Source organism: Carettochelys insculpta, chromosome 7 (assembly GCF_033958435.1).
Source record: "Carettochelys insculpta isolate YL-2023 chromosome 7, ASM3395843v1, whole genome shotgun sequence".
NCBI lineage: Eukaryota > Metazoa > Chordata > Testudines > Carettochelyidae > Carettochelys > Carettochelys insculpta.
In genome coordinates this window covers 2,449,664-2,462,751 of record NC_134143.1, presented here as the reverse complement: position 1 = coordinate 2,462,751, position 13,088 = coordinate 2,449,664, and the positions used below count along the sequence as shown (strand labels likewise).

Here is a 13,088-nt window from a genome sequence, read left to right as displayed (position 1 = left end):
TGGCCACAGCCTTCTATCTGGTCCGGCCAAGTGCCACCTCCCCCACCCCCACCCATTCAGGAGGTGACTGTGCTGGGCCTTCTCCTGGGCTGCTGCTCACACAGCAGGGAGCCATGGAAGGAAACAGTGAGGGAGGCATCGGACACCAACGGGCGCTGAGCCCATGGTTGATTATGATGGTGATGATGATGCCAAGAGCCTCCCTCGTGTGTTCCCTCAGCAGCCGCACACCCACCTTTCTGGGCAGGAAAAGAGCACCAGGAATTGGTGATACCCCAACAATGAACATCTACCCCACATAATTGGCTACCCCTGGCCTCTTCCAGGCTGGTACTTACCTGGATGGAGCTGGAGTTCCCCATGGCTGTCTGCACCCAGCCAGGAGGGACAACACCACTCAGGATCCCGTCTCCACTTTACCCCAAGGCCTGGCACTTGGTGAGCATGTTCAGAGCAGCCTGCAGGCGAGAGGCCATGAGCAGAGACAGCAGAGTGTGGGGGCGGGAATGAGCCCTGTCGAAACGACCTGCCCTTCCCAGGGGAGGGATGGGACAGACAGACACCGAGGCATGTGCGGATCAGCACCGCCAATGAACACACACACTGCCAGCTGGGCGCGCTCTGCTAATCAGCTGGGCGGCATTTGAATTGCTCCTGGGTGGTGACCCAAGCGCTCAGCCTGTAGGAAACACTCGTGTGAAGAAAACGCTCGTGTGAGCTGCATTCTCTGATGCGCTGTGCGAGGACAGCAAGCCACAGAGATGCGGGTGTAGCCGCACTTTGATGAGCCGCTGACGTTGAGGCCTCGAGTGATCAGAGACCGGTAAGCGCACCTGAGAGCATTGCTGGTGCTGCTCTCAGTTCTGCAGGAGCTGGGTGTGGAGGGGAAAGTGGAAATGTGACATCGATGCTCCTTTGGGGTCCTCCAGAGCTGCACCAGGTGCAGCAAGGATCTGGCCCCTTGCATTGAGTGGGGGATGGTCTCTAAATGGGGAAAGTCCACCTGTCGGAGGAGGCAGAGTTCATAGTTCTGCAGTGGTGTTTCCCTGAGCTGAGACTGGCTACAGACAGAATTTCAGTCTCTTGCTTATTTAATTCTATGACTTTTCTCCGAGGCATTTTCAGAGCTGGAGCTCAGGAGGGTGTTTGTGCCCTGCCTTGCATAGAGAACCAGCCCTGACGGGAGAGCGGCTGCACATGAGGTCGCTGTGGTGTCTCTGGCACATGTACATTGTCGCTGCACAGCCCAGGCTGACCATTTAATCCTTGTTTTGTTTGGCTCCATGTGTGGGATCTCTAGAAATGCTGCCGTTGAAATTCAAAGGAGGCCATTGGGAGAAGTTCCACCTGGGGAGAGATGTGAGGGAAGGATAACAAAGGAAGTGATTCCACTGTGAGAAGTGTGTCTAGGTGCCGGCTTTTGGAAACCTGCTGAGCGTAAATGAAAATGTTCTTCTATTTGCACCTTGTGGCAACAATATTTTCTGAATTAGAAAGCTGTGATTTTTCCGATTTTACATTGAACTTTAGCCGGGGCAGCATGATCCCCCTCCCCCACCATCTGCTGCCCCAGGGCCACAGTTCCCTCGAATGCTCCCTGGGGATGTAGAATACATTTTCCTCTGTGCACCAAGGCCTGGGCAGATGTGCACCTCCAAGAGAAACACCGGCTGCTGCCTGTGGGGCTCTGCTAATTAGCCAGGCAGCACCTGCATCTCTCCTGAGCAGCCGCCCAAGCACACAGCTTCCAGGGACACTGCCGGGGCCGGGGCTGAGGAAAGGGGAGGGCAGCAAACCCCCCCAGCTGTCTGGCAGTGTTCCTGACCAGCCTCAGCCCACTGAGCATTCACCAGGGTCTCTGGCCTGGGGGGCAGAGAAAAGTTGCACAGCTGTGATTGCTGAGTGGTTAAGGTGTTGGACTTGAAATCCAATGGGGTTTCCCTGTGCAGGTTCAAATGCTGCTTACAGCGAGGGCTCTGTTTTAGCCACATCCTGTAACCAGGACAACACAGCAGCACACACCCTGAGACACTGCCCAGGGGCTGTCTGTGACCAGTGTGTGTAATAGGGCAGGGGAGTCTGTGGTGGGGTCACTGCTGTGGCTGCTGCTCGGCCCAGCTGAAGGCTCAGCAGGTCTCTTTGGCCATGCCCATGCGCATAACCCTGAGGCTTCCAGGCTACATGCTGGGCAGCTTGTGGCTGGGACAGAGGAAACACAAGCCACATGGCACCAGGAAGGTCAGAGGGAGGCTGCACCTTTCCCAGGTTCCTGCTCCTCCCCTCTGGGGTCACCTTTCTACAATCAGAGCTCTGAGAAAAGCACTGAATGACCTGCCCCAGCTGGGGGTGTGTTGTAGAGGGAATATCAGGCCTGCAAACTCCCCAGCACGGCGTGGAAGAAGGCTTCTGAAGGCTTTGTATGTCTGTGACCTGCCTTGTAACACCTCCCGTCCTGTTCCTTTGTTTTCTCTTGGTCACAAACTTTTGTTTCCCACACTGCAGGGGTGGGCGGCAGGGGGCCTATTGGGGTCAGAAGAGCGCTGTGGACATGCGAGTGGGGAGTTTAAATCACTTCTCACTGCACCAGAGCCTTCAGCAGGAGAGACATGGCATTTCCAGGGAGGGCTGCCCCAGGCTCACAAGATCACACCAGCATCAGGACTCCAGGGAGCTCTGGGCACACTGCCAAGTTCCAGCGCACCAACCGATCGCCTGAACCCTTCCATCTGGCTGGGCCAAAGACCTGGCTCCACCAGGCGCCAGTCACCCCACTCACTCTCGTGCAGGACAGGAGAGGGAAGCAGCTCAGAGTGCTTTAGGGCTGTGCCTCAGTAAGGCAGCCCCAGGAGGTGCCGCTGACATTGAACTCAGACTGCAGGAAGCAAAGCCCTGAACAATGGCTCCAGACCTCCCCACCTGCCCCTTACCCTTTGGGGCTGGCTGAAATTGCCCCTTGGACACCTCTCACCCTCAGCTGGCAGCATGGACTGTGTCCTTATTGCTTCTCTGCAGATCCTGTGTCTCCCAGGACTCCCTCTCTCTGCCCGGGGCTTTCTCAGCACCTGGCCCCACAAAGCTTCCACTAGACAGACCCTGTGTTTTCCAGGCCCATTCCTGTGGCTATGGGCTTAGAACCACAGAAACCCGGGGCTGGAAGGGACCTGAGGAGATCATTGAGTTCAGCCTCCTCCCCAAAGCAGGAGCAACCCCAACTAAATCATCCCAGCCAGGGCTTTGTCAAGCCAGGGCTTAAAAACCTCCAGGGATGGAGATTTCACCACCTCTTCAGGTGACGCATTGCAGTGCTTCACTGCCCTTTTGGGGAAAATAAAAGCAGTACCAGCCCTGAGCTGGGCTATCACTGCCATGACTTGGATTCGAACCAAGGTTTCTGCAGCCACAGTGCAGAGTACTAACCACTGTATGATCATGGCCAGCTGGAGAAGCTTTTTAGTGAGCTTTCCTTTCTAGGGCATGTAGCTTTTGTCTGGCCCTGTCGACTTGTTTTTTTACTTCTCCTGGTAGGTAATTCAGGTTTATGAACATTTGGTAAAGTTCTTGTAGTTTTTGGTCTCTGTCAGTTGGACCAGAGCAAATGCGATTGTACCTAAGAGCTTGACTGTAAACAATGGATCTAGCCACGTGTGCAGGATGGAAGCTAGAAGGGTGTAGATAAGTATAGCGATCAGTAGGTTTTCGGTACAGTGTGGTACTGATCAGGCCATCCTTGATTCGTACTGTAGTGTGCAGGAAATGTATCTCTTGCATGTTGTAATCGAGGCATAAGTTGATGGTGGGGTGCAGATTATCAAAGTCTCTGTGGTGGCCGGGGCTGAAGAAAGGGGAGGGCAGTAAACCCCACCGGCTGTCCGGCAGTGTTCCTTACCAGCCTCGGCCCACCGAGCATTCACCAGGGTCTCTGGCCTGGGGGGGCAGAGGTGACCTCACAGCTGTGATGGTCAAGTGGTTAAGGTGTTGGACTAGAAATCCAATAGGTTCCAATCCTGCTCACAGCGAGGCCTGTGTTTTAGCCACATCCTGTAACCAGGACACTACAGCAGCACACACCCTGAGACACTGCCCAGGGGCTGTCTGTGACCAGTGTGTGGAAGAGGCCAGGGGAGTCTGTGCCTGGGGGAAATGCTGACCCTGGGGTGTGGTCACTGCTCTGGCTGCTGCTGGGCCCAGCCTGTCTCCTATGTCAGCCCAACAGTGCTGCACTCACCTGTGTAATGCCCTGGCAAGGAGTGGGCAGCCCTGGTTCAGCTGCAGCCAGTGATAGGGCAGCTGCCTCTGAGGGAAGGGCCTGTTCCCAAGGCTGGTTCAGGGGCTCTGGTCTCTCCCAGCTCCTGAGCTGTGCAGTACACAGCTGGGAAAGGGACAGACACTTGCCCAAGGGGAATGAATGTCACAATCTCCTCTCTGCCCCCACAGCAATAGACTGATCTACACAACCAGACAGAGGCCAGCATCCCTTCCTATGGTTCTCCCACAGGTTGTGGGGACCAGCTTAGTGCAGGGCCAAAAAGGGGGCACAGCATAAAAACTGTCATCACCCCTGTTCTGGGGCAGCCGCCACAGCTGGGAGACCCCGGCTCCTCTGCTCTCTGGGGCAGAGTCAGTGATGCTCCTTTGCATACCCACAATGCATTGCGTGGTGTGTCCAGAGTCCCTCATCCACGCGCTGCCTTTGCTCCTGCAGCCTCTGGTTCTGGGGCCGAAATTCGTCTGGAAGCACCTCTGGGCAATGGGCTGCACAAAGGGGAGGCTTTGTGGGTTGTCTGTGTCATCACTGTGATGTGAGAAGAATTTGCTTTCCTCCAGCTCCTTTCTTTCTTGCTTGTCTAGTTTTTGTCTGTTTGTTTATAAAGCTGTCTGTGCAAAGAGGCATGTGAGAATTTTTATCCAGTTTGTGGTTGACGTGTGTTAATAGCTTGATTTTTATGTGTATTTCCTTGAATGTTTCTTGCTGTTTAACACCATTTTTTTCAAATGTACTTGCTGTGCTGTGTGGATGATTCTGTGATTTTATTAAACTTTTCGTGTGTTGTATAATTTTTGCTCTTTTAAGCTGTGGGTCACTGTGTTCTGGAGGACGAGGGTGGGTAGGTAGTAGGCTGAGGGCTCTATTTGCGTCAAAGGAGACACATTGTAAAAAGCCAGAGGGTTCTCTCTTTCCAGAAGAATGAGGCACTTTCTAGCACAGAGAACGTGTGTTATGTAGAAGTGCAGCAAAAGACAGAACCATCTGCTTCCCACCTGAGGCAACTCCCCCAGCCTTTTCCAATGTGGGCGTCTTTAACATTGTACATTCCTCTAATGCTGCCCTGACTGCACTTGTATCGAGGGCCAAAAGGAAAAGCCCCTTTTACCAGCACAAGTGGGATGACCATCAGGCTCTTTATCTGGCAGTGCCGGGCTCAAGCCCTTCTCTGGGCAGCTGGCTGTTAATTTGCCTTGTGCCCCTGGAGCCCAAAGAGTCCTGCCTGCAGCTGGAGCAGTGGCCCAGGTCCCAGACTGTGGGGTGATGCCCTCGAATGGAAAGCTCACAAAAAGGCTTCCCCAGCTGGCCATGATCGTACAGTGGTTAGTACTCTGCGCTGTGGCTGCAGAAACCTTGGTTCAAATCCAAGTCATGGCAGTGATAGCCCAGCACAGGGCTGCTACTGCTTTTATTTTCCCCTAAAGGGGGGTGAAGCCCTGCAATGTGTTACCTGAAGAGGTGGTGAAATCTCTATCCCTGGAGGTTTTTAAGCCCTGGCTTGACAAAGCCCTGGCTGGGATGATTTAGTTGGGGTTGCTCCTGCTTTGGGGAGGAGGCTGGACTCAATGATCTCCTCAGGTCCCTTCCAGCCCCGGGTTTCTGTGGTTCTAAGCCCATAGCCACAGGAATGGGCCTGGAAAACACAGGGTCTGTCTAGTGGAAGCTTTGTGGGGCCAGGTGCTGAGAAAGCCCCGGGCAGAGAGAGGGAGTCCTGGGAGACACAGGATCTGCAGAGAAGCAATGAGGACACAGTCCATGCTGACAGGTGAGGGTGAGAGGTGTCCAGAGGACAATGCCAGCCAGCCCCAAAGGGTGAGGGGCAGGTGGGGAGGTCTGGAGCCATTGTTCAGGGCTTTGCTTCCTGCAGTCTGAGTTCAATGTCAGAGGCACCTCCTGGGGCTGCCTTACTGAGGCACAGCCCTAAAGCTCTTTGAGCTGCTTCCCTCTCCTGTCCTGCATGAGAGCGAGTGGGGTGACTGGCGCCTGGTGGAGCCAGGTCTTTGGCCCAGACAGATGGAAGGGTTCAGGCGATCGTTTGGTGTCCTGGAACTTGGCAGTGTGCCCAGAGATCCCTGGAGTCCTGATGCTGGTGTGATCTTGTGAGCCTGGGGCAGCCCTCCCTGGAAATGCCGTGTCTCTCCTGCTGAAGGCTCTGGTGCAGAGAGAAGTGATTTAAACTCCCCACTCGCATGTCCACAGTGCTCTTCTGACCCCAATAGGCCCCCTGCCGCCCATCCCTGCAGTGTGGGAAACAAAAGTTTGTGACCAAGAGAAAACAAAGGAACAGGACGGGAGGTGTAACAAGGCAGGTCATAGACATACAAAGCCTTCAGAAGCCTTCATCCACGCCGTGCGGGGGAGTGTGCAGGCCTGATGTTCCCTCTGCAGCACACCCCCATCTGGGGCAGGTCATTCAGTGCTTTTCTCAGAGCTCTGCTTGTCAAAAGGTGACCCCAGAGGGGAGGAGCAGGAACCTGGGAGAGGTGCAGCCTCCCTCTGACCTTCCTGGTGATATGTGGCTTGTGTTTCCTCTGTCCCAGCCACAAGCTGCCCAGCATGTAGCCTGGAAGCCTCAGGGTTATGCGCATGGACATGGCCAAAGAGACCTGCTGAGCCTTCAGCTGGGCCCAGTAGCAGCCAGAGCAGTGACCCCACCACAGACTCCCCTGCCCTCTTCCACACACTGGTCACAGACAGCCCCTGGGCAGTGTCTCAGGGTGTGTGCTGCTGTGTTGTCCTGGTTACAGGATGTGGCTAAAACACAGCCCTCGCTGTGAGCAGGATTTGAACCTGCACAGGGAAACCCCATTGGATTTCAAGTCCAACGCCTTAACCACTCAGCCATCACAGCTGTGCAACTTTTCTCTGCCCCCCAGGCCAGAGACCCTGGTGAATGCTCGGTGGGCCGAGGCTGGTCAGGAACACTGCCAGACAGCTGGGGGGGTGCTGCCCTCCCCTTTCCTCAGCCCCGGCCCCGGCAGTGTCCCTGGAAGCTGTGTGCTTGGGCGGCTGCTCAGGAGAGATGCAGGTGCTGCCTGGCTAATTAGCAGAGCCCCACAGGCAGCAGCCGGTGTTTCTCCTGGAGGTGCACATCTGCCCAGGCCTTGGTGCACAGAGCAAAATGTATTCTACATCCCCAGGGAGCATTCGAGGGAACTGTAGCCCTGGGGCAGCAGATGGTGGGGGAGCGGGATCATGCTGCCCTGGCTAAAGTTTAATGTAAAATCGGAAAAATCACAGCTTTCTAATTCAGAAAATATTGTTGCCACAAGGTGCAAATAGAAGAACATTTTCATTTACGCTCAGCAGGTTTCCAAAAGCCGGCACCTAGACACACTTCTCACAGTGGAATCACTTCCTTTGTTATTCTTCCCTCACATCTCTCCCCAGGTGGAACTTCTCCCAATGGCCTCCTTTGAATTTCAACGGCAGCATTTCTAGAGATCCCACACATGGAGCCAAACAAAACAAGGATTAAATGGTCAGCCTGGGCTGTGCAGCGACAATGTACATGTGCCAGAGACACCACAGCGACCTCATGTGCAGCCGCTCTCCCGTCAGGGCTGGTTCTCTATGCAAGGCAGGGCACAAACACCCTCCTGAGCTCCAGCTCTGAAAATGCCTCGGAGAAAAGTCATAGAATTAAATAAGCAAGAGACTGAAATTCTGTCTGTAGCCAGTCTCAGCTCAGGGAAACACCACTGCAGAACTATGAACTCTGCCTCCTCCGACAGGTGGACTTTCCCCATTTAGAGACCATCCCCCACTCAATGCAAGGGGCCAGATCCTTGCTGCACCTGGTGCAGCTCTGGAGGACCCCAAAGGAGCATCGATGTCACATTTCCACTTTCCCCTCCACACCCAGCTCCTGCAGAACTGAGAGCAGCACCAGCAATGCTCTCAGGTGCGCTTACCGGTCTCTGATCACTCGAGGCCTCAACGTCAGCGGCTCATCAAAGTGTGGCTACACCCGCATCTCTGTGGCTTGCTGTCCTCGCACAGCGCATCAGAGAATGCAGCTCACACGAGCGTTTTCTTCACACGAGTGTTTCCTACAGGCTGAGCGCTTGGGTCACCACCCAGGAGCAATTCAAATGCCGCCCAGCTGATTAGCAGAGCGCGCCCAGCTGGCAGTGTGTGTGTTCATTGGCGGTGCTGATCCGCACATGCCTCGGTGTCTGTCTGTCCCATCCCTCCCCTGGGAAGGGCAGGTCGTTTCGACAGGGCTCATTCCCGCCCCCACACTCTGCTGTCTCTGCTCATGGCCTCTCGTCTGCAGGCTGCTCTGAACATGCTCACCAAGTGCCAGGCCTTGGGGTAAAGTGGAGACGGGATCCTGAGTGGTGTTGTCCCTCCTGGCTGGGTGCAGAAAGCCATGGGGAACTCCAGCTCCATCCAGGTAAGTACCAGCCTGGAAGAGGCCAGGGGTAGCCAATTATGTGGGGTAGATGTTCATTGTTGGGGTATCACCAATTCCTGGTGCTCTTTTCCTGCCCAGAAAGGTGGGTGTGCGGCTGCTGAGGGAACACACGAGGGAGGCTCTTGGCATCATCATCACCATCATAATCAACCATGGGCTCAGCGCCCGTTGGTGTCCGATGCCTCCCTCACTGTTTCCTTCCATGGCTCCCTGCTGTGTGAGCAGCAGCCCAGGAGAAGGCCCAGCACAGTCACCTCCTGAATGGGTGGGGGTGGGGGAGGTGGCACTTGGCCGGACCAGATAGAAGGCTGTGGCCAGGAGCAAGAGGCTGGCAGGGAGGGTTTTGCCTGGGGTGGGTGAGAGAAGAGGCAGTTCCCTTCATTCTGAGCAGTGCTGGGCGAGATGTGCCGCTCGTATCTCTCTCTTCCAGGGTTAGGATCGAAGCAGAGGGAGGGGAAGAGGGAGCTTTGCTCCAGGCCTTGCCCCAGGGCCGTGTCTCAGGGTTTCCCTTTCCGCTCTGCAGAGGCAACGGGTGAAGGGGTTTCAGGGACAGCCCTGGCCCTGGGTGCCCCACCCCTGGGAACCACTGGAACAGCTCCCCCCTCTCTGAACTCGCCAGCACAGCCCAGTGGTTCTGCAAAACAGCTGAGAGGCTGCCAGAAATATTTGGCCAGGCACCAGTGAGTGCTGGTTCCCTCCCCTCCATTTGCCTGGCAGGTGCACGGCCAGGGGAGCCACAGTGCCTTGCTGGGACTTTTCTCCCAACTCATTTGGGTTTTGTCAGTGACAAAGGGACACGGGAGGAGAGTGACCCTTCTTGTCCTGCCCTGCCCCACCTGCAGAGGTTGCCGTCTTCCAAGCAGCTGTCACAGACGCCTTTTCCCAAGCTCCAGGCTGCAACTGGATTCTCTCCACCCCTCCTCTCTCATCAGCCTTTTCCTGCCCCATCATGGGCTGGGCCTGCCAAGGGGGGTCTCCTCTGTTCCCCTGCCAAGCATAGGAGAACTTTAGGGAATACATATGTCAGGAATGTGGCAGCAGGAACACAAGGCTGCTGAAGGCTGGGAGGAATGTGTCTCCCAGAGATCATTTGCATGAGAATGCAAAGGTGTGCACGTGTGATACCTTTTCAGGCAAAGCCTAATGGGTAGCAAGTCAGCCATGAGATTTGGTCTATTGTAAACACGTAGTTGTAAAATCACAATTGAAGCTGACACTCAGTGTGGGAGCTGTGAGCTCTCACCAATGCTCTGGGTTGTTGTGGGGGACAGGGCAGTCGCCATAGCTGTGTCAGACATTGATTACACAGGGCTCCCTGGTTTAAAGCATTGTGAAAAAGAAGAGGAAGGGTAATGATAGAGTTAGCTTGTTCAAGGCCATGGTCTTGCTTATGTTTTGGCCATGTAGCTATAAGCTTGTTTTGACTAATTCTTTCTATTTGTTCAAAGGTAGAGTTGGATACTAGGGTGTTTTTGAAACTTCATATGAGAACTATGAAGAGCTGGAATCACAGACTGGCAGCTGAGGCCCTGCAGAGCTGAAATCACAGGGTTCTGTCTTAGGGTGATCCCAAGCAGTGGGGTTGAGAGTGATGATGGTGATTGGCAGGCAGGAATGAGAGCAGCGGGTGGGCAGCTGGTAGGAGCAGCAGGGGACAAGGGCAACTGGTGGGCAGCTGGTAGGAGAAGCGGCATTGGACGAGTGTGGGCTGTGGCTGGTGGCAGGAAGGGGAGGCTGCAGACAAGTGGACAGCTAGTACTGCCCTGGTGATGTATCTGCGGGCTCTGGGTTTGGGACTGCACCGCAGAAGGTTCACCCTGTAACTGTGTGTGGGGTAAAGGGCCAAGAGCCCCAGCAAGAGACTGGGTTCTACTGCATATGGGGATGGGATCTGGGTGAAGGGGGTTTGTCTCTTCTTTGCTTAGATACACTGCGTCTGTCACTGTCACCTTGGGGTAGGTTATGGTCATTAAACAAGCCATTTCCATCTCAGACTCTGCGCTTGCGGCGGGGGGGGGAAGAAACGGCCTTACAGGCACCCAGCGGTGGGCGGGGGCGGGGGGCGTGAAATTGTCCCAGGCCACTGGGTGGGGGCTCGAGCCAGTTGGTTGTATCCTTGACAGGAAAACCCCACAAGAGTTGAACGGGGCCCTTCTGGCAGGCATCTGGCATTAATAGAAGGGTTACACATAGAACAAGACACCACTAGGGATTAAACCCCAGATCTCCTTCTTATGCGGTAGATATGGTAATCAGCTAAGCCAGGGTGCCCCTCTCTCAGGAGTGCTCTTTGGTGACTGGAAGTCGCTGTGTTAGTCTGTATCTTAAACCAAAAAATAGCCCTATGGCACTTTAAAGACGAGTGAAATAATTGATGAAGTGATGAGCTTTGGTGGGGCTGACCAACATGGACTGCCCAGAGCAACACCTTCCAGCTCCCCAGCACAGACATAAGGGCAGTGGGAGTTGCAGCCCAGAGGGCACTGAGGATTGGAGCAGTTGTTGGGTTTCTTATGTGCCTTTTTTGCTCCAGATCCTTAGGGGGTGTTTACACAAGGGGCTGCCAGGGGCAGGACATGAGCCCTGCAGGGCAGGGGTGGGTGTGGCAGTGACATCACAAGGGCCTGTTGAAGAACCTTAATTGATTGGTTAAAGGCGGTGGGGAGGCGGTGACCTCAGACAGTCCAGAACAATAGGGCCATCTCAGAGCCCAGGAGAGGAGAACTGTCTGCCAGCTGGTCAGCCAAGGAACTCCTCGCACCCGGCGATGGCCGGCTTCCCAGTGACCGCCGTGCTGGGTGCAGCAGGCTCAGAGACGGACGGCCTCCTGACGGAGCCCTCTGGACTGAGCTCCCCCTTGGTGCTTGACATAAAACATCATGGCTGTATTGTCCATGAAGACCCAAACCACTTTACCTGCAAGGTGAGGGCGGAAGATCTCGCACGCTCTGTGAACCACCTGTAACGCTTTGACATTTCTGTGGAGGGGCACCTCCTGCACGGGCCAGCTACCTTCGGTGCACCAGCTGCACCTGCGCATGCAGCAAGCGCACACACATCTCCACTGAATGGACACGAGCAACCGCCTGGAGAAGAACTGATAGCAATAAATAGAAATCAGATGGCAGAATGATAGAAAATTGATAATGGAAGCAAAAGGACACAGGAGAAAACTCTATGGGAAGCAAATTTAAGGACAATAAGAGGGAGTTATTTAAGCACTTTAGGCTAAAAAAGAATCAGTATTGGTCTATTACTAGACTGAAATGGAGAAAAACATGAAGTTTTGTGCGTAAGCTTGTCTCTTTCACCAACACAGAATCACAGAACTGAAGGGAACCTCGAGAGGACATCTAGTCCAGTCCCCTGCACTCATGACAGGAGCATCCATTCATTCAATAAAAGCTCTTACTTTGCCCACCTTGTTGCTACTAAGTTTAGACATTTTAAATGCAGCAAATCTGAAAGGATCCAAGAGTTTTAAAAGAGCTAGCCAAGGAGTCTGCTGAACTATGAATGTTGATTGTGAGGAACTGGAAGAAAGTGAATGTGCCAATGTTTAAACAGGATGGGTCGGGCATCAGGGAGTCTCTGGGGGCCATTGTGTGCCACCAAGTGGCTTCTCCATGTGGTTGAGTTCTTGGTGCTCTGGGTACAAGCCAGCCCTTGGCATATGTAGAATGAGTGTGTTTTGGAGGAGCCCTTTAAAGGAGCACCAGGCTGCAGCCCCCAGAAGGGCTTATCTGCCTTGCTAGCGCAGCCACGGCATTTTCTGCCCCTTTTCTCCCAAAAGAGCACCCGGTGACATGTGGCTGCTTCCTTGCAAACCAAGGGCCTGGTCTTTTCAAAGAGCGGCTCACAATCTCCTTTCGCTTGGGGCGTGCGGACGCTCGCTTTCAAAAGCTGATCTGTCAGAAGGTGGCTTTGGAAAGTTTGCCTTTTGACATCACTCTGTGGTCAGATTCAAGCAGCCACAGAGAAAAGGGTAGAAAAGCAGAACCAGGTCCCCACGTGAAAATTGCAGCATAGTGTAACAAAGGAAATGTGTGTGTATATCAAAAAAGGATAAAATTCTTTTAACAACTAAGAAACAAACTTTTAAACACCATTTTCACTCTTTCTGCTCCTGAACATTTCATGCAAAAGCAGCTAACGCAATTTTCCCCACACTAAAAACTTCTTTTAAACTTTACAATAAAAACCAACCACTCAGACTAGGTTCTCTTCTTCTTGCTTCCAAAAGAAAACAAGAACAATCATCAAGAACAAACAGCAGCACTGCTTGTTTACCTCATGCTCCAAAGAGAACACGTCAATTCATCACCATGGTTGGTAAGACCAAGAACACCCACATGCACTTCTCTAGCTACACACTACAGAAATGATCCCTAAAAGTACAGTCTG

The 13,088-nt window shown here is 53.9% G+C and overlaps 4 non-coding genes and 1 pseudogene across 4 annotated transcripts; 2 read left to right on the top strand and 3 right to left on the bottom strand.

Annotated features, from left to right (window-relative positions):
* Positions 1-1,888: 1,888 nt before the first annotated feature.
* On the top strand, positions 1,889-1,970 carry TRNAS-UGA (transfer RNA serine (anticodon UGA)). Its single transcript has one exon. It is a non-coding gene; the product is annotated as a tRNA-Ser (tRNA).
* A 1,392-nt stretch (positions 1,971-3,362) lies between these two features.
* On the bottom strand, positions 3,363-3,434 carry TRNAH-GUG (transfer RNA histidin (anticodon GUG)). Its single transcript has one exon. It is a non-coding gene; the product is annotated as a tRNA-His (tRNA).
* Positions 3,435-5,569: 2,135 nt separating this feature from the next.
* On the top strand, positions 5,570-5,641 carry TRNAH-GUG (transfer RNA histidin (anticodon GUG)). Its single transcript has one exon. It is a non-coding gene; the product is annotated as a tRNA-His (tRNA).
* A 1,392-nt stretch (positions 5,642-7,033) lies between these two features.
* TRNAS-UGA (transfer RNA serine (anticodon UGA)) lies at positions 7,034-7,115 on the bottom strand. Its single transcript has one exon. It is a non-coding gene; the product is annotated as a tRNA-Ser (tRNA).
* A 5,773-nt stretch (positions 7,116-12,888) lies between these two features.
* On the bottom strand, positions 12,889-13,088 carry LOC142016235 (small nucleolar RNA U3; annotated as a pseudogene).